Source organism: Aegilops tauschii, chromosome 5 (genome assembly GCF_002575655.3).
Source record: "Aegilops tauschii subsp. strangulata cultivar AL8/78 chromosome 5, Aet v6.0, whole genome shotgun sequence".
Taxonomy (NCBI): Eukaryota; Viridiplantae; Streptophyta; class Magnoliopsida; order Poales; family Poaceae; genus Aegilops; species Aegilops tauschii.
The window spans coordinates 20,402,720-20,424,427 of NC_053039.3; positions in this window are offsets into that span (position 1 = coordinate 20,402,720).

Here is a 21,708-nt window from a genome sequence, read left to right on the forward strand (position 1 = left end):
AGGAGCATGATGTTGGGGCCCAATCCAAAACACAGACAAGTTACAAATTTAGACAACATGTTGCATAGAAGTAAGCAAGCAGTTGGCCATTCTGTAGCTCAATTAAAGTCTTAGGGAGAATAATGAACAACAGAGGGTTTCATACAAACGTACTACAGCAAGCAAAACTATGCAATCATTAGCCTAGTATAAACTAGATTGTGAGCCTCATGCAATAATAGTTGGTTAATAGACTTCAAAGCTTCAGGCACACTTCGGCAGAGTAATTAAATGGTAAGGCCTTTAATTATGTCAACTAATAGTTATACAAGTACCCAACATCAGGCATCATTCTTTGGGCATCTCATTAACTGAGGACAAATAAAGCAATTGAGAAGAGCAAATTAACTATGCCTGAAACAAACAAGGAATTGAACTGTTGAGTTGGATATAGTGACTTACCTTAACAGGTTGAAGAGGCTCAGCGTAGCTCCTACTTCTGTTGCAAGGCTCCTTCCTCACATCTTGTACTTGGAAATCCTTAATCTTATCTTCATTGCACCCCCTCTGCAAGGTGACACAAACTAGTTACTCGTCTCCTTGGAAGATAAATATGCATACTTTCCAGTCTGTGAACACAAAATGATGAGATTATAAAAAACAACACCACATAATGAAACATGCCGCATCTCTTGCACTTGCACACAATGAAATGAGCATTTACTATGTCTGCACTATGTAAAAACTAGGCATACCTTCAAACTGGATCTCCAGGTACTCCTAGAGAGCCTACTTTAGTGTATAGCCAAACCTTTATGTCACCTATGAGTTAGAAAAGGCCCCACTACAGCAGCCCTTAGTGTTTAAATCGTTGACAACCTCTGTTAGAGTGTTAGGTCAAGAACAACAAGTAATCAAAGCAAACAGTCCTAGTATGGCTGGCTGATGCAAACAAGCAATTGAACAGATGTGTGAGCCAATCTTACATATCAAGAAAAGAAGCAAAGAAGGAGGCTTAAAGACCATCACTTGGAACGTATGAACTAACATAAACATTGCATATTCCAGATTCTACAATGGAATGCACATGTATTAGGTTATGCCATGTATGATGATGCCTAAATGTATACTATAGCAGGCAGGAGTGATTCATCATTGCACGCACAATTGAATTGTAGGTTAAGGGCCAGTTCTATTCTGCCTTTTCAGGGCTTATTGTCAAAATAAGCCATAAAAGATGTAAAGAAGTCATTTTTGAGTTATGGGCTTGGGCTTAACTAATTTCGCTTTGGAGGGGGGGGGGGTGTTTCGGGTAGAACCTCACTAAAAAATTGAAGGGAAGGGGAATAGTGAAATGACTCTGTTGTCTGCCTATATTACACTCAAAATGCAACTGGTGACGCCCGCGTCATACCTCACCCTCAAGTAAAAACAAACACGCAAGCGTTCATTGCCCTGCTCGCTTGCATCTCCTCTCCCCTTTCCCTCTACCTCGATCCCCTGCCTGCAGCACTAGAGTTCCTCCAGCAAGCCGTCGCCACTGGTCCCATCTGGCCTGGTCCTCGACAATGCTCTGTCCAGCTAGGCTACATGGCCGGCGGGTAGGGGCAAATCTCTCTGGCTGCTCCTCCCTCTGGCGCCGCCCCTCATTCTCATGGTCTCCAGCAGCTGCGCCACTCTGGTTCGTCCAACGCACTACTCCGGCAGGCGCTGCACAACTACGGCTGATGCGACACTGCGGCAGAAGGCACCTTATTCCCCCTCCCCACCTCCCAGGCCGTGGCCTTGAGGTGCTGTTGAAGGATGAGCTCATCCAACAAGGTGAGGATCTCCTCTGATTTTTTGCCAAATTTTCATTCTGATCCACTATACGATGAATTGCTGTGAGCTGCTTCTACTGCTGCTATATGATGCATTGCTATGAGCTGCTCCTACTGCTGCTATATGATGAATTGTTATGAGCTGCTGCTGCTATATGATGAATTGCTATGAGTTGCTGCTGCTGCTATATGATGAATTGCTATGAGCTGTTGCTACTGCTATATGATGAGTTGCTATAAGCTGCTCCTGCTGCTGTTGTATGATGAATTGCTATGAGCTGCTCCTGCTGCTGCTGTATGATGAATTGCTATGAGCTGCTCCTGCTGATGCTATATGATGAATTGCTATGAGCTGCTCCTGCTGCTGCTATATGATGAATTGCTATGAGCTGCTCCTGCTGCTGCTATATGATGAATTGCTATGAGCTGCTGCTCGTATATGATGAATTGCACACTACTGCTGCTGCTGTATGATGAGTTGCTATGAGCTGCTGCTGCTGCTGCTATATGATGCTTTCAGGTGGTGGTGCTATATGATAATAACCAGCCACTTGGACCATCGAATTTCAATAAATAATTGTTCATCATTTAAATGTGGGTCATGCATTTTTCGTTTAAATTAGGCAATGGGATCTCTATGGAAAACATTGACCAAAGTAGATTGTGCCAAGTAGATGGTATCTTTGTATTTGCATTTTGAGCAAATAGTGATGGTCTGTTTTCCTATCATATTAATTACTGCACTGGGTTCAATTTGTGATGTTTGCAAGTCAAATTAATCTTCATATGGGCAGCAAAATGAAAAAATATAATGCAATCTAGACTTTTCATTGATCATACCAAAGATAAGCTGAAAACGCAATGAAAAGAACTGGTTGGCCTATTACATGGAGCTTATATTGACAGGTGCTTATTTTCTTAGGATAACTCGTAATAACTGTCCCTAAGAAACTTGGCCAATAGAACTGACATACAAATAACATGTCATGATGATTGCAATGGAGGAGTGATGTACCATAACACACTGTATAGGCTCACCGCTGGCTCTCCTTTTTTTGCGATGTTCCATGAAATTACCACATACATCTTGTACTTTTTCATTGTGTAACCCTATCTGCAAGTTGACACGGCTAATTTCAAACATCTCTACATGATAATACATTGCATATCCCTTGCGCATATTTAAACCACCAATTAATGATTGTGTGCGTAGCATAAACTAGCCATGAGTTTGTGTGCTGGACTAGCAGGCACCCTAAGGGAGCCTAATGTAGTGTACTAGAATTCCTACATGCCACCTACGATTTTGTGTAATGTACTGCCTCTGTTCCTAAATATATGTCTATGTAGAGATTCCAGTATGGACCACATACAGATGTATATAGATGCATTTTTTAGTGTAGATTCACTCATTTTGCTCCGTATGTAGCCTATAGTGGAATCTCTAGAAAGACTTATATTTAGGAACGGAGGTACGAGGTAGTATCATGTATGACATCTACATATCTAATTTAGCAGCCAGTAGTTTACTGGTCGAAAATCCTAGGAAAGCACGCTGGCAGGCACAGAACAATACAAGAGAGAGAGAGAGAGACACGCTTACAAGATCATAGCAATGCCTCGGTCCAGGATCTTGGTTGGCCAAGCTGTTAGATCCAGAAGAAATATCGTCCTTGTAGTTTTTGCCAGCTGCATAACAGGTAACAGCGACCTGTTAGTATATTTGAAGTACATCGGGCAGGTGATGCTGGACGGGTTTAAAGGTGACAAGTACCTAGGCCGTGGCGGGTGCTTGGCATCTTGCCAAACGGTGGGAATCAGGTTAGAAACGTCAAGGGCGATGACGCTGCACTGGCTGTCGGGGTCCGGTAAGGAGATTAGAACCATCGAGTAGGGTGTTTGTGGAGCGGCTCCGGTAGGGTGGAGTACGGTGTGGGCGAAGCGGATCTGTGGCCGTGGACGAGGGCGTAGGTGAAGCTGCTCCGGTGGTTGGGTTAAGGATGGTGTCGACGATGCGGATCTGCGGCCGTGGACGGGGCGTCAGAAGCTGCTCCGGTAGGTTGGATGAGGGTGCGAGGAAGCGGATGTGAGGCCGTGGACTTGTGAGTTGGCAAAGCGGCCCCGGTAGGGTTGAAAATGGTATAGGCGAAGCTACTGCGGTGGGGTTGACGATGGTGTTGGTGAAGCGGCTCCGGTAGGGTTGAGGAAGGTGTCGGCAAAGAGGATCAGAGGCCGTCGATGGGGGCGTCGGTGGGGCGGCTCCGGGGGGGTGGATGAAGCGTCTTCGGTGGGGAGTATGAATGAGCCGCTGCAGATGCGCTGCAGTTGACGAGAGTACCGGCGAAGGAGATGCGGCACCGTGGACAAGGCCGGCATTGAATGGGCTGTGGTACAGTGGTGGATGAGCAGTCTACTTGTTTCCAGGGGAGGTGGGAGGGGTAGATGCAGCCGCAGAAGCAGATCCGGCGAGGTGGACGCCGCTGGCAGTGAATGGGCTCTGGTACACCGGTGGAGGAGCAGTCTAGAGTTTCGAGAGGGGAGGGGAGAAAGGCCGATGAAGTACGGACGGCGTGATGTGAGATGCTCTGGTGCTGTGGAGTTAGTCGTTTTTGCGGGAGGGGGAGAGGAAATGGGGGTGCCGTGTAGTGGGGGGAACCGCAAGTTACCAAAGCAGCCCCGACCTATTATGTAGATGAGGGCGGTATTGTAACTGTTGGTCTCCGTGTACCAAGGACAAAAGGGGAATTTCCCATGCTAAAGACTAAGGTGGCGGAAATTTTAGAAGGAGGTGGGAGATTTTGCCGCCCGCGGGATCGTTCGTATCCAGTTTCAACTAATTTTGGACCGTGCTAGCGGTAAGGTCATGCGAGACTATGTACACGGGGCACGCGTCAGTAGTTAATAACTGGTGTGAAGTCCACCCCAGAAAAAAAGACAATAACTCGGGATGATGCACCGATAACTTGGACGTTCACACGGGCGCAGCCAATCGTACGGGTGTAGTGGCGCGTTCACAAAAAAGGGATCAAACGCTCAGCCTATGTATTTCTCGTGTAAATAGATAATTTAGTGCAATTGGTTATTTACTTTAAACATAATGCATTCACGTGTTAGTGTAGAGGCGCACAAAAAGAAATGGATATTGTAGTCCGCTACTTAAAAGTGTTACCTCATATGATTACATAGCCTCCATTTCATAAATTGCGTACCCGTTGAATTCATATATGAATATTACATATATTACTTCATAATAGAACCTTAAATCATCCAAGACTAATGATTTTGAATGCAAGAGTAACAATGGTGCATGTACATGATAGCTACATTGGTTGTTTGAAGAAACATCACTGTAACTTTGGCATGCACAACTAAAAAGGTTAAATAGAAAAGATGTGATATGTGAGTGTCCAATCTTTATAGCATTGAATCGATATCGTACCTTTGGCCACGATACGAAGTAGATATTGATTTATGTTCAAGCGATCCACGTCCACGATCGCTAGATAGTGATACATGAATGAATTGTGCAATCTCTCTCACACGCATACATATCTCATTTCCCTGTGGGCATCGGAATCACACACGCGCACTACGTGTATTTCTCTCCCTCTATCAAGGTTAGAATTCGTCTTTCTACCCCGTCCTACAAGTCTCTCACACAGAAACACACATGCTCTCTCTGTCGAACACGCCCACCCCTTTAATTCCGCCCACCCACAGCCACTAATTTCTCAAAGTATAATAATGTCTCTCACACATATGCCTTAGGTTAACTCGAGTTCCGGAACCATATGAATACATAAAATGGGATTCCAGCAGAGCACCTTTTGTTTTGAGATTTCGCTCTCTCTCTCTCTCTCACACACACACACGCGCGCGCGCGCACACACACATTGTGTCTCGCTTCATTTTTCCGGCACTTGCATGCACACAATTTTTTTTATCTTCGTGACGCTTTAAGTATGCCTCGCACAAATGCTATCTACCTATCCCTTAATATAGCTAGATATGTGTCACACAAACTCCTTCTCCCTACTAGCAAGATGCCCATGCGTTGCACCGAACATCAAGATGCATTTGTATGAGTAGTTTATCTTGTGGGAGAAAAGGATGAACGAGGGAATGCCTTATTTGCAAATGCGGAGAGGGGTGTGGGTATCTTTTTGCAAAATTGCCACAGTTTTCTTCCTATCCGTCGGATATAATTCGGATGGCCTATATTGCAGGATGACAGGAACACCATCATCACCAACTCTGTTTTTTATAAGAGTAGGGATATGTAAGTGTCACTGCCCCCCCCCCCCCGACACACACACCCACACAACCACACACACACACACACACACTTCCCAACACCGAAGGAGTAGGGTGACACCTCGATCTTGATACTAATCTATCGACTGGCTTCTCTCTCAAACACACACACACACACACACACTACCCGACACCGAAGGAGTAGGGTGGCACCTCGATCTTGATAGTAATCTATCTACTCCTCTTTCAAACACACACACACACACACATACACACACACTCGCTAGTTGTGCCTCTGTGCCTACCGCGCACACTCTCGATACGTCTTTCTCTCCCTCCCCCTCCCCCCACCCCAACAATGACAACTGAAGGGTGACAACTCGATCTGATCGTAATCTGTCAATTGGTTTCTCTCTCGAACATTGTGTCTCTGTGCCTCGCTCAGTAGCCCCCTCGATATGTAGACTTCTCGCGCGCGCACAGCTGTACTGACGATGATGCTGAACCCAGTGTGCCTCCTTTTTACCGGCCTCATGTGATAGTTTTCACCCTGTTTTCTGTTAATTAACAAGGCAACCTTTTCTTTGTTACTACTAGTGAATCTGAAATCATTCGGGGCAGACATAAAATATATCACTTCAACCCAATTATCGCAGTAACTATTTTAAAAGAAACTAGCTAGATGCCCGTGCGTTGCATGGAACATTAAGATGCATTTGTATGAGTAGTTTATCTTGTGAGAGAAAAGGATGAACGAGGGAAGGCCGTACTTGTGAACGTGGAGAGGGGTGTGGGTATATTTTTGCAAATTGCCATAGTTTTCTTCCTATCCGTTAGATATAAATCCGACGGCCTATATTGCAGGATGGCACGCACATCATCATCACCAACTCTGTTTCTACTCCCTCCATTCCTAAATATTTGTCTTTTTAGAGATTTCAACAAGTGACTACATATGGAGCAAAATGAGTGAATCTACACTCTAAAATATGTCTACATACACATCCGAATGTGGTAGTCCATTTGAAATCTAAAAAGACAAATATGTAGGAACAGATGGAGTATAAGAGTAGACATGGAGATATATCTCCAGCATGGTCTACAACAAAAATGTGCTGGACTGGTTAGCGTCGGATGCTCGCAACGCGATGACATGAGTTCGAATTCTATCTTTAACTTTAGATTTTTATATTATATATTACTTATTTAATATATACTTCTTTCGGTACTGTACTGACAGTGGAACCCACAGAGTACTTAGAATACATGATTAAGGATGAACTTGTTTCTTTTTAACTTTCTGTACGAATCTGTAGCCACGCAAGTCACGTGTACACTATACATGCAATTAACTTTTTATAGAGGGACAATCATACACGCAATTAACTCAAATGGATTGGATGTCACTCTATTATTTCCAGCATAAGAGCATCTCCAACGGCAGCCGGAAAATTTCCTCCCGCTTCCTTCTGCGGAGCACGACATCAAACGCCAGCGGCATACATTCTCACAACTCTAACCAACCAGATGAAATTCTTGCAAACACGGACTGATTTCATATAAGCATGAAGGATTTCGTATAAAAAAGCCGGATCTTCATATAAACATGATGGATTTCATTACATTTACATGAACTAAGCGGTGCCAATCCGGCTCTCTTGGTATAATTAATACTCCCTCCATCCGGAAATACTTGTCCTAGAAATGGATGTATCTAGACTTATTTTAGTTATAGATGCATACAATTTATCCATTCTTAGAACAAAAATTTCCTGCCAGCTGGAGAGGGAGTACATAATCTAATTGGCCGCCCGCAGATCCCTTTGTCTTCCTCATGTCTGGCAGACACTTTGCAGGGTCGACGAAGGTCCTCGGAAGAGACGAAGAAGCAAAGGAACCACCTGAATGCGCAGTCGTCGCCTCGGCGGTGGCCTTCATGGGACCCAAGTGGCGGCGGCCTCCCATGTTCTACTTCTCCTCGATGATGGGGGCGGACATGGAGAAGCTGGCCACCGACTCGTCGCTCTCCACGCACCCGGCTTCTGTCTCTGCCTGCATGGTGTTGCCGCAGGCACGGGAGGCGCGCCCACAGACACGGGAGACGCGGTACCGCTGACACTGGTGGCACGGTACGACGCGGCAACGACGACGCCCGTACCGGTGTGCTCGCCGCCGTGCTGGCGTGGAGCAACTCGCCACTCCTCATCGAGCTGAACTGGAGCGGCGAGTTGCTGAACCACACGCCTGCTTGGGGCGACAACTGGCTCCGTCGGGCCAAGCAAGGTTGGTGAAGCACCGAGCGGCCTCGCCCGTATCCGGAGGCCTCGGCGGGCCACCCAGCCGGGTAATATGCCGGAGAACGGCTCCTCGGAAGCCATCGAAAGAGTGGAGAAAATGGTTAAGGAGGAGATGGGGGAGCGGCGGAGGGGTGCGATTCTTGCCCGTTGTCTGTCTGGCCTCGTGTAAATAGAGGGCGGATGGTAGGAGCTTGGCCGGCGTCTGGCCTCGTTTAAACTGAGGGCGGACGGGAGGAGCTCGGCCAGTTTTGCATTTAATTCCGGCCCGCTCATGAACGGACGTGTGGCCGGAGTAGGTTTCTCGGTTTGCATGCGGGTTTAATGGAGGGGTTTGATGGAGGCGGGGAGGCGTGTTCAGCCGGGCGTGTAGCGGGCGGCGCAGTACTATTCGATTTGACAGCGGGCGGTGCAGTTCCCGATACGGCTTTAATGCAGACGAGGGAGGGAGTAGCGGTTCCCGAAATGTGGAACGACCAATGCATCCTCCTTCAATTGATGCACGAGGGAAGTAATGGGAGGAGGACCGAGAAAAGAGGCTGCACGATGTGAATGCAACGCAGTTTGCCCTCATATAAAGGCGCCCCTCCATTCCAATGCATCTACCACATCTTACGCACCTAAGCATTTTCCTAAGCACCTACACTAAGCGCAAAAGAGCTCACTCCAGACCCATGGCGGCAATGCGCGCGAGTGGCCAGCGGCTGTGCCAGATGGTCCACGACGTCGGCCTGCGGCATGGCGCCGAGGATCGTCTCCAGACGGTGTTGGAGACCGGCTGGTGGATGGCCACCGTCGACGCCAACTATGACTCTCAGTTGGACCAGATGATCGTTGCCACCACCAACAAGTTCACCGTCCTCAAGAAGCTCGCGGACGACATCGCCATACTCCTCTAGCCCGCGCGCCTGGGCTCCTCATTGCCTGCCACCCAAATCGGCCTCCATGGCCGGAACAACTATGACTCTCAGTTGGACCAGATGATCGTTGCCACCACCAACAAGTTCACCGTCCTCAAGAAGCTCGCGGACGACATCGCCATACTCCTCTAGCCCGCGCGCCTGGGCTCCTCATTGCCTGCCACCCAAATCGGCCTCCATGGCCGGAACCTCTTTCAAGCACTGGTGGCCCTGCGACTGCCCGCCGACGCCACGAAGAATGTCCACCTGGAGGTCGCGCTCGCCGCGAGGCGCCTCGCCCTGCAAGAATTCGTCGACCTACACATCCACGTGTACGAGCAAATCGTGTACATAGGTATCTACAAGGGCAGTGAGGACGCTACGACATTGGCCTTCCTCAACTGGCTGGAAGCCTTGGACGCCTTTGCTGAGAAGCACCTCGACCTCGCCACAAAAGCCGCCGCTCCTTAGCCGCTGGTCGATGGCCCGACGCACTAAGTTGAGGAGGAGGAGGTCGTACGTTGATGGATGCATCATTCTTCTTGCCTTCTGTAACCACCACTGCGATCGCATCATCATCGTGGCCTTAATTCTTATTGTGTTGTTGCATTCTCGTTCCAGTCAATACCGACATGTGCGATCCCTTTGCTTAATTATATGCATCACTGTAACTAGTACTCCATCCACCAATCTATAAGTTGTCTTACCTTTTCCATCAACTTCGTGCAACACGCGGGCATCTTGCTAGAAACACTAAAACATGTCGGACCGCTTGTGACCAAACCGATGATGCGCCAACCTAGCTACTATACGTACCCTACTTATCTGGCGGAAATAGCCCCGCCCTGGCGTTTCCAATCATTATTTCTATCTATCGGTCGTGCCAAGGAGCAGAACCAAAATGTTACAATTTATAAATGTTTCTCTACTCCTACTCCTACAAAAGACTCAGTTGGTGATGGTGGTTTTTCTGCCGTCCATCGTATCTGACCATTAGATCTGCATCTAACGGCTGTGAGGTAAGTTGTGGCATTTTTGCAACAATAGCCCACTTCTCTGCTCCAATTTGCAGAAAACCCCTTATTATCTTGAAAGCAACCACATCCCTCCCTCACCTCATCAAAACAGCCTGAGAAATATATTTTGAGTGAAAAGTACTCCCTCTGTTCCTAAATATTTGTCTTTCTAGAGATTTCAATAAGTGACTACATACGGAGCAAAATGAGTGAATCTACACTTCAAAATATGTCTATATAATCCGTATGTGATAGTCCATTTGAAATCTCTAAAAAGACAAATATTTAGGAACGGAGGGAGTAATATATTAGGAGTATATCAAAACAAGAGTGATTTCTTTCAAGTTTGTGAACAAGTACTACTATTTTAGTACTTTGGATCCGTCGCAACGCACGGGCACATTGCTAGTAAAAGGGAAAGGTCTGCCGCGTTCGCGTCGCACTCCCCCCCCCACACACACACACACTCCCGGGAATCGGGAGTACTCCACGGCCCATCCGGCACGACACATAGCTTAGGGAAGGCGTGTTGCCTAGCATTTTCACTTCCATGTGGGACCGCCGTTGAGCAAACCGACTATTGGCAAACCGCACCCCGCCCGCCGCCGGGTTGGAAAACAGAAATGAGGGGAAGATCTAGCTGTAGCACGAAAGCCAAGAAATTTGGTGTCAGATGGGGCTCGTTGATAGAGTAGGAGCATTCCGTACTACTCTACTCCTACGAGTACCAAGTTTGTACTATACAACTAGTACTACCACTATACAACTAGTAGGTATGTGCACGGCACAACATCGTAGGAACAAAAAATGGGAAGATCTTGTTTTGGATGATTTATGTTTTTTTCAGTCAACGTAGTATGAATAATATGATGTGGGGGGCACCCATGAAGCTTATGTGGCTTGGTTGCATGTCTACGAAAGGTTAGAGAAAAATAAATAGATAATGTGTTTACAGTGCACTTCACTAAACAGATATACTTCGTATCCATTGCAACGGGCCGACACATCTATATCTATACCCCCTATATAGTGTGTGAATAACTTTGGAAGTTGGTCATTGGATGAAGCCAATCCGACGGTACAAACATGGCAAATCCGAGCACTACTGGTCGTTGGATATCATCTACATTCCACCAGATTCTGCCACATGTAGAATCTAGAAGACTCCATGGCTGAACTTCATTCATGACTAACTTTGCCACAACTAAGCTTAGGCAAAGTGTGTCTGCCACAAAAAATGTGGCTAACAAAATGGGCACCACAAGTGTGGCAAGATTTGGCAAGAAGTTGAGTCTATGACATGTGGACCATGTAGCTAGAAAAGTGTGGCAAGCCACAAGTGTAGCAATGAACCAAACACATGCCTGGTGTGTTTGGTAGGGTGTATGAAGGGTGCATGATCCCAAGAGTTCCCTTCTCGACCCACTTTTGGGTGTTTGGTAGAGTGTATGGAGGGTGCATGAGTCCACACTAGATTAGCACAAATACATTAGAAGCATGCATGAAGAGAGCATACATGAAGAGGGGTGTTGAGTTGAGCATGCATTAAGAGGGAACAACTATGCTGAACCCAGAACGCAACCAAACACACTTGTGGCACACCTAAGCTTAGGTGTGGCAACCTTAGGCTGCAAACCAAACCATAACTTTGAAATTTGGTTGTTGGATGAAGCCAGTCCGACGGTACAAAGATGGCAAATCCGAGCACTACTGGCCGTTGGATATCATCTGCATTCCACAAGATTTTGCCACATGTAGAACCTAGAAGACTCCACATGTAGAAGCATAATGCACAAACCACCAGAATCTCATGCGTGCAATGCACGTGTACCTTACTAGTAGTAGTTGGTAGATAGTAAGAAACAAATTCCAGGTTTGGCACGAGCTCGTACTACGAGAGCACCACAAGGCCTGCCGCAGGAGTTACATTTCCCTCTCGGGGCCCACGGGACCGAACTTCAGTGGCTTAGTGCCCGGCCTATGAGTCAATGACATGCGGACCTTATATGCGGCTGGCCCACATGTCATTCTCATGGTGGTGGTGTGGTTCGCGACTCACTCGTTCGAGATGAACCGGCCGGTGGTGGCGTGGCCGTGGCGAGGGTGCCACAGCTGGGCGTCGGGGCGTTACGAGGCTTAGATGGCCACACCGGCAGGTACTACCTGTAGTACAGAAGTACTCCAGCTGAGGATTGATGCCCGGGACGAAATGTGTCACAGCCGCTAGATGAAAATTTGATGGTGCAGGCAAACCGCATCCAATCGGGTGTGGCTGTGGTAGAAAGTTGATGGTCGCCGCACTTTAGCTGGCCCGCATGTCATGCACACAAAGGAAGAGGAGCGGTGGGGCCAAGAGGGATGAGGCGCACGTCGGGGGGATGAGGATCCCCTGACATGAACAATCCTACCATTGTATCACTGGCATGTGGGGCCTGCAAGTGTGGGTCCCACCAGTCAGCAAAGGAAAGGTAGGGTAAGGCAGTGGTAGCCACGTCAGAGGATCCATGTCCACGTCGAGGGACGTCATGCTTACAGGTAGGGTTGGAGAAGCGTCGTGGGAATCGCATGTGGGAGTGGCAGTGGTAGAAACAAGAAACGTGATGGTCGCCGTGGTTCAACTTCCATGGACAAGTTGTCATGTCTGCTGACACATGTATATCAAAACTAGAGTGTTTATATTTCAAGCACGTGAACAAGTATTATTCTACTACTTAGGATCCATTGCAACGCATGAGGCAGCACATTGGTAGTAGTAGTGCCTATCTCTATCTCTAGAGGCCTTCCCTCGTTCATCCTTTTCTCTCACAAGATAAACTACTCATACGAATGCATCTTGATGTTCCGTGGAACGCACGAGGATGTTTCCTTGGGGGTCTCTCCAGCGCGGCGTGGTCGTAGTTGCAAGTTGACGGCCCTTGAGATGCCGACATTGAGGGGCACTCGGATTTCCTCCGATGAGCAGGTAAGATGAGTTTGATCACGTAGTAAATGCATTCTAAAGACTACTTCCATGTCCATTTCTTAATTCTCCTCCTGCCCACTGTTTCACAGGTTAGGCTCGGCGTGAGTGGAGATTGGCTTGCATATGTACGGGAGGGTACCAACATCAATTTTCACAACATTTACAACGGTGACACCGTTCTCGTAGAACCATTGTCCAACATTGGGACCAGCCATGCAACGGGCCACCGCATGAATTGGTACGGTAGAAGCACGGTGAGATTGAATAAGATAGCACGAACCTTGCACATGGCGGTCAAAGGTGGACCATGCTGTCTGCGGCCGATTTGTTGCCGTACGAGTACGAAGACGCTGTGCTCCTTTCTAACCGCATCTTCGCGGTGACAAACCCGGGGACTTGTTTCGTATGGGACACATCCTACGATATACTCCCTCTCTCCCAGTTTATTTGTTTTGAATCTTTTCGTTTTATAAGTTTCAAAATCAAATTTAGAGGGGCAGTGGGGCCGAGAGGGGTGAGCCGCAGGTCGGGGGACGTATGGTGTCATGGGTTCGTGCCGCGTCGTGGGAATCGCGTGTGGCTGTGGTAGAAACTTGATGCTCGCCGCATTTAAGGTGGCCCACATGTCATGCACACAAAGGCAGATGGGCGGTGCGGCCGAGAGGGGTGAGGCGCACGTCGGGGGACATGGTGCCGTGGGTTGGAGCGGCGTCGTGGGAATCACGAGTGGCAGTGAATGAAACATGATGGTCGCCGTAGTTGAACTTCCATGGACAAGCTGTCATGTCTACGGACACATGCATTGCATACCGATCACTGGAAGGAGTAGTAGAGAAAAAGGTAGGCGGATAAATAGTTCCTTATAGTCAAGCGGACCCACGCTACTACTTGTTCCAAAGACATGCACACCATCGAAATAGTTCATCTATATCAATATACATAGAGAGGGAATATTTTTTTACAAGAGAGGAAATAGTTCATCCCTCCATAATGCCCTGCTATTGGTGCAACATCTTCTTCTTCTTCTTCTTCTTCTTGTTCTCATTTTCTGTGGGAGACGGCTTCGCAACAAGCTCTCTGGACCTTGCAGCTATCTCGAAACTCACACGGGCATCGAGGGCAGCATATTTTATCCGCTCGTACGTCAAGGGATAATTCTCCCATCCAGACGACCTTAATGCCAGCGTCTCGTCACCCTTCTGAAGATTTGTTCCTAGCACAAAATTTGCTACGTCGAATAAGGATGGTGTCGGTTTATCACAATCTTCTACAGGAATTTTTATTTTGGTTTGTAGGTCAGCGATGCTTTCCAAATCAAGGTTGTACGGCTCCAACTTCTGTTTGTCCCCTACAATGGCTGCCCCACAGAAGTATATGTCCTCCCGAGACAAGAAATCATGAAGCTCACCTGGTATGGAGGGCGCGTGTATGATGTGGTACACCAAAACGTCATCTTCGAGGCACAGCTGAAGGACAGCGGCGCGTTGGATCTTCCCTGTGGCACGCTCCGTGTACTCTGCGTCGAGACCGATGTCATTCATCTCCACCTTTTGGAGGGAGTTGGATACATTCTTGATCCACTTCCGAACAACCCTTGGGTGGTCCGTGACTGTGGCAACTATGCTCAACGAGCCTTCGACGAGGACATGTTGGACGCTAAAAACCTGCATCTCGATCTCTTTCGCCATTTGGAACCGCTGGACCGGAGGGCTATGGTTTGGAGAATTAGAGAAGGGGATGGTCGTGGCCACCTCTCCCTAGATCTTGCCAGTCCAGAATGGGGCAGATTAACCGACCCACCATCAACGCGCCTTCGCCTCCACCGGTCAATGCAGAGGCAGCTGCCGCAGCTCAAGCTGCCCTCAGCACGCGCCACACAAGGGTGCAGATCTAGCCATCGCCGCGCCCGCACACCGCTGCCACACTGGGCTCGCTCACCACCACCCAGCCCATCACGCCTCCGCGCAAACACCACGCGAGAATGTAGCAGCATGGCCTCCGCCTCAAGCCAGCGCCGCGTCCCATCCCAGGGGCTCGGCCCACACCAAAATTGCCGAGAGGGCAAACTAGGAGGCTATGTCGCCGCCGGTCGGGCCTCGCCCTTCCGCGTCCTCTGGCGACGGCGAGGAAGGAGGAGGAGAGAGGAAATGTAGGGTTCATTCTCATCACCGTTCTGGTTGCCAAATCTACTCATGAATTTAGAACAAACAGAAGTAAGATCACAATATCAAAGTCGAAATATTGAGCTTGCACTTGAGATGTGAGTTATCCTTGCACTTCATTATTGAGATGAACTAGATAACAATTGAGGTACACAGAGATAGTCCACAATAGTATGTGAGTTCCAGCTACTACTGAAACTCAACCGCTGTCCATCCTCAAGCATGGTGCGTCATCGTCAATCAATGCGAGAGGTTTCTCCTCGGAAAAAAGTCCATTTTAAACCTTGAATTTGTAGAGATCGGGCGGAATGAACCCCAAAGTCGAAATCCCGGTCGATTGCACCCTGAATTCTGCAATCACGGTCTAAATCGAACCTTCGGGTCATTTTCCAAACGGGGATTGTTGACGTGGCAAAGAATGACCGGGATTGGGGAGGAAATGCCCGTTATTTGTTTTTTTTTCAGGTTTTTCTTTTCTGGTTCTTCTTTCTTTTCGTTTTTATTTATCTTTTCTTTTTCTATTTATATTTGTATTTTTGTTCTTTTTTACTTTTTATGATTACTTTTTTTCTTTTTACTGTTTCTTTTTCCCTATAGTATACCAAGTTCCTTGCGTGTTATGAAAATGTTCATTGTATATTTAGGAATGTTCACGGTATATTACAAAAAAGTTCATCATGCATTATAAAATGTTCATCGTATATTAGAAATTGCTCAATGAATATAAATGGTTCCCTATGTTTTTGAAATTTTTTCAGTGGTATATTGCACAAATGTTTAATGTGTATTAAATAAAATTCAACGTTTATTACAAATGTTCAATGCATTCGAAAATTGTTCAACACATATATTTATAGTTTTTCGAAAATGTTTATTGTGTATAATTTAAAATGTTCATTGTATATTAAGAAAATGTTCAATGGATATTACAAAATCATGCAAACATAATATTCGCAAATGTTCAAAAGTAGTTCCATAAATAATGTTTCGCGCCGTGAATCTATTTGTTGCACTCAGTGGTTCAGTTGGCAAGTTCCTGCAGCTAACATAACTGAGGTCGCAAGTTTGAGTCGCTCCAGCAGAACTTTTTTGCGTGCCTAGTGTTCAATAGGTCCAAATGGGCCGGTTTTTATATACTTTAAAATAATTCGAGCAATCAAAAAAATATTTACAGGATTTTGAAAACAAAATGGAAATTTGAAAAACAAAGTTCATAGGTTTCAGATAAGGTTCACGAATTTAAGAAAAAACAGAAAATTAAAATTAAAAAGGAAAGGGAAAGAAAAGAAAGGAAGAAAAAGGGAGCAAGTGAACAGAACGCAAGTGGTGTCCTGGTGGTTTGTTGATTCGATCAACAACAAGTGATTTTCTGTTCGAGCCACTGCCAGAAGCTAATTTTTTTTAACGAAGAAAAACTAAAGCGGGCCGGTTCAGCGGGGAGCAGGGTGTGTGCCTTTTGGAATTTTTGTTATCGAACGAAAAAGTAATTTAGCGGGCCGGCCCAACAGACGAATCCCATTTCAAACGATGCCAGGGTTTCATTTAAACCGGGATTGCATAGTTCAGGATGCAATCGACCAGGATTTTGACTTGGGGGTTCATTCCGCCCGACCTCTACAAGTTCAAGGTTTAAAATAATCTTTTTCCTTTCTCCTCTTCTGCTCTATCTAATGTTGGAACCACATCAAGGCACGTCACTGGCATGACCAGAAGCATTGTATTAAACACGCAATACTCAAATTCATCAGAAGGAAACTCAGAATACATAACATGCACCTATACGCGTGCGCGTACATGGAGAAAATCACGAGCAGTTAGTTACCCATATGACGAGACATCAATCACCTCACAACAACAAGTAGGTAGTCCAAAGGATTCACTCAATTAGTTAGTAAGGGCAACTCCAACCGGCTGACCCAACCGGACACACAACGTGTGGCTTTTCGTTCGTTGGGTTGGGCAGGCGGACACCAGCGTCTGGCATTGTGTGCCGGGCTGTAGGTGCACTCAACAAGGCCGACACATTTCATCATTTTTAAATTTAAAATAGTTCACATTGCCACCAAAAGTCCCGGCTTACAATAATTGAAATTAAAAAAACTTTATCAAAAAAATTGGAATTAAAATATACATAAATAAAACCCTAGATCAAGTTGTGGCTGTCGCCCCCGTCAATTGTCTGGTTGAATGTTCATCCGGTTTGTGCTTTCATTGTGTTATCAAGTCTGCCAACTACGTTCCTGCAATCATTTACCATGCCATTAGCAATTTCCCGATTCCTCCATAAGTACGAGTAAATGATTATGTTGTTCTGCACTAGAATATGTATCGTTGTTACATAAGTGGAATTCTAGCATTCCCTCCTTTCGTCTATGAGAACGTGTCCGAGGGAAAGGCAGGAAGTGACACTAGCTCACTTGTTTTAACGTACTCTCTTTCAAGAGCAGACACGAATATAATCCGGTTCGAATCATAACTGAGAAGAGGAGTTCATCAAGTTCCAATTGATCTGATTGAACATCATCCTCGTTTGTGGAAGCCTCATCTCCTACTACATGGCGTCCTTGGCGCCACAGACAATGTTTCTTGTAGTGAAATGATGACTCAGGGCCCTCTGCATCTTGTGTTCAGAAGGTTGGATGCCGTTGTAAACTTCCCAATGTCTTCCATGTCTACAAGTAATCAAACAACGGCAAGGCGAATGGAAATATACAACAAAGTGTTCAGGGCTAAAAGCATATACTAAAAATAATAGAGGACGAAAAACTACAAAGCAATTGGCAGTATAGAACGAAATGCTTTGGATGATGACATAGACCAACAATACTATAGGAGGAACTTGATATATAAGGGGAAGTGATCCGGGTCCTCAGCCTTCATGATGAAATAAGTAAGGTAGACGGCAAGGACTCAGTTAAATGTATATACAAGGGCACTGAATCGGACACAGAGCAAACTCAATCAAGCAATAGTTCCCAGGTTTAATACTTCGAGGTACAATAACAACAATTTGGAACCCTTGTGAAGGTAGACCGCTTGTGAAGGAAATGTGGCAGAAGCAAACAACATGCACTCAGGGGCCCTTGTGAATTTGGATGACCTTCGGTGGCCTAGACGCCTGATAGTACTAGCGAGGCTCAGCGGCCGTCCACCCTCTCAAGCATGTCGCGTCGACACCGAGCAATGTGAGGGAGCTCTCGTCCGATGCCCCATCTCGTACAGGCCGAGGAAGCACCAAGTCTTTGTGTGTTGAGGGAGACCAACGTCCGAGGAAGCACCAAGTCTGTGTGTGTTGAGGGAGACCAACATCGAGGAAGCACCAAGTCTTTGTGTGTTGAGGGAGACCAACGTCCGAACAATGGTCTGCTTTTGGCAGTGTGCTGACGCATGCTGTTCCTAGGCGATTGTAGTCATCCCGATGCCTCACATGCCGACGAGAGATAGACTAGCAACATAGCACTTGCACCGGGAGATACAAGATGGTGTTTTTTTTTTGCGGGGAGATACAAGATGGTGTTGCATGAGCAAGGAGAGGTATCTATATCTATACCTACTATTAAAGGGAATAGGTATTCTTGGTTTGGTTTAGTCCTTTTCGTTTGGTTTGAGTGCATGCTAAAGTTTCGTAATGTTGGCTCGTACACCGGCTAAGCGATATGGGCCAGGTACTTGTATGTTGATGGGCCTTTTATGGGCTTTCATAGAGACCGCGAAAAATAATTGGGTCAAAATAAATCAACATTGTGGGAATTGATCACAAGACCTCCTATCTGGATCTTTGATGTAACAACCAACGACCTATGCACCATTCACATTTACTAATCCCAACTCGGTCAAAATATATGAGTGACCGTCCTCGTGTTTAGGGCGAGCTAATTAAGCGAATGAGCTAACTAAAGGAAGGATCGTGGGCTTAAATAGAATATTTAAACTGATGTGGCTAATTAAATAAAGGATTGGGTAAACCGGTGAAATAAATAAAAGAAAGATTATGGTCTTAATAAATAGAATATTCAAATAGATGAGGCTAATTAAAGGAAGGACTTGAGGTAAAAAGGTAGGATAGTTAAAAGAAAAGAGCTGTAAGCTCCAATGTGTTGCGGCTACTAAATTAGAAAATGAAGGATTTGATTTCCGACTAAAATGGGTGTGGACGTCATGGTAATAGATGCATTATACTTAAATGGAATCAGTGGGAGAATATGCCCGGCAAACAAAATATAACACGGCTAAATTGCATCGTATTTTTATGTTCATTTTGTAGAAGGATGCTGCGTTGCAGTGTTCTTCATAGTGAATTCGGTGCTGTGGGACATTTTGCTTGCACAAAACATCAATTTTTCCCGTTGCAACGCACGGGCATATGTGCTAGTATGTATATATAGACTGACAATGTAAAGGGAACAATATGGAATAATATACATGTTAAGGATTTCAGACTCACAACAGACAACAAGCAATAAGTAAAGTAGACGACAAGGAATTTTTCGGACATAAGGTGGGTGAATTGGGCACAAAGTAAAACCATTGGAGGTTCAGCTGTTGGGTAGTAAATCATTGTTATAGGAGGTTCAGCTGTTCTTGCTTTTGTCAGTACTATGAATTTCTACGGTCGATACTCTGAAGTAATGTGAAAAATGGACAAATTTGAAGCAAACTTTTGAATCCATAGCGTAACCCTTTATTTATTTTTTCTGAATTAGAACTATAAACTCAGCATGCATATAGAAATGCTACAGCAAGCTCAACCAAATGTGTTAGTTATTGAGTCATTGGGCTGACTTTATACAAAAACCTGTTGCAAGTGATTGAAGTGCCTCTGTTCAATACTTCTAAACTGAACAGTTCCATTCAGAATTCTGACACTTCTTAGTGTAGCATTATAGCTTTATTTTTACATGATCAAACTACCTTCTGTATGCAATAATCAGCCACACTATGTTGTATATCTTCACTAGTAAATGTATCTTCTTAATAGTGTACTAAAGCTAGATTATTTTGTAGCTCATTTTTAGGCTTTTTCAATGGTTAATATAAATTATGCAAAGCAATGTTAACTTTGAGTGTAACTCTAGTGCCATTCTTATTATTCAATGTACATCGATGGTGCTGCTGGACTTGTGCTATTGAGAGGGGAGAAAGCTAACAACCTTGGCCTTTAAGTTCTAGCAAGGATCAGAGGGTATGCTGATGCTGCTCATGTAAATCTTACTTGCCTCGTCATTAATCATTGTTGGTGAAACAAATGTCATTTGAGAATATCTCGGTCCATTTTTCTTGTTACTGAAGACTTTTACCAATATTAACCTTTCCCGTGCCTCGAAACTATCAACCTGGCCCAAAGAACGATCTTTCTTTTAGGATTCATGGTTATTTTTTCTTGTTGTTATGCATTACTATTGATTCATGTGCATGTGCTAAAAAGTAAAAAAAATACCCTACTAGATTTGGATGCGGACGCCTGATACGTCTCAAACGTATCTATAATTTTTTATGTATTCATGCCATGTTTATAATATTTTTACATGATTTTGGTATGATTTGGTTAGAACTAACCCGGACTGACGCTGTTTTCGGCACAACTACCGTTGTGTTGTTTTTGTGCTGAAATAGAAGTTCTCGGAATGCGCTGAAAATCAACAGAGATTATTTCTGGAAAATATAAAAAATACTGGAATGAAGTGTTACCGGAGGGGAGTCCCGTGGGCTGCACGAGGGTGGAGGGCGCGCCCACCCCCCGGGGCGCGCCCCTGTGCCTCGTGGACTCTCCGTGGTGCCCCCTGAGTTGTTCTCGACGCCAACCTCTCCTATAAATCCCCAAACCTTCAGAAAATAACCTAGACCGGGAGTTCCGCCGCCGCAAGCCTCTGTAGCCACCAAAAATCAATCGGGACCCTGTTTCGGCACCCTGCCGGAGGGGGGATCCATCACCAGTGGCCATCTTCATCATCCCGGCGCTCTCCATGACGAGGAGTGAGTAGTTCACCCTCGGGGCTGAGGGTATGTACTAGTAGCTATGTGATTGATATCTCTCTCTCGTGTTCTTGATATGGCACGATCTTGATGTATCGCAAGCTTTGCTATTATAGTTAGATCTTATGATGCTTCTCCCCCTCTATCTTCTTGTAATGGATTGAGTTTTCCCTTTGAAGTTATCTTATCGGATTGAGTCTTTATGGATTTGAGAACACTTTATGTATGTCTTGCATGTGCTTATCTGTGGTGACAATGGGATATTCACGTGATCTACTTGATGTATGTTTTGGTGATCAACTTGCGGGTTCAGTGACATTGTGAATTTATGCATCGGGGTTGGCACACG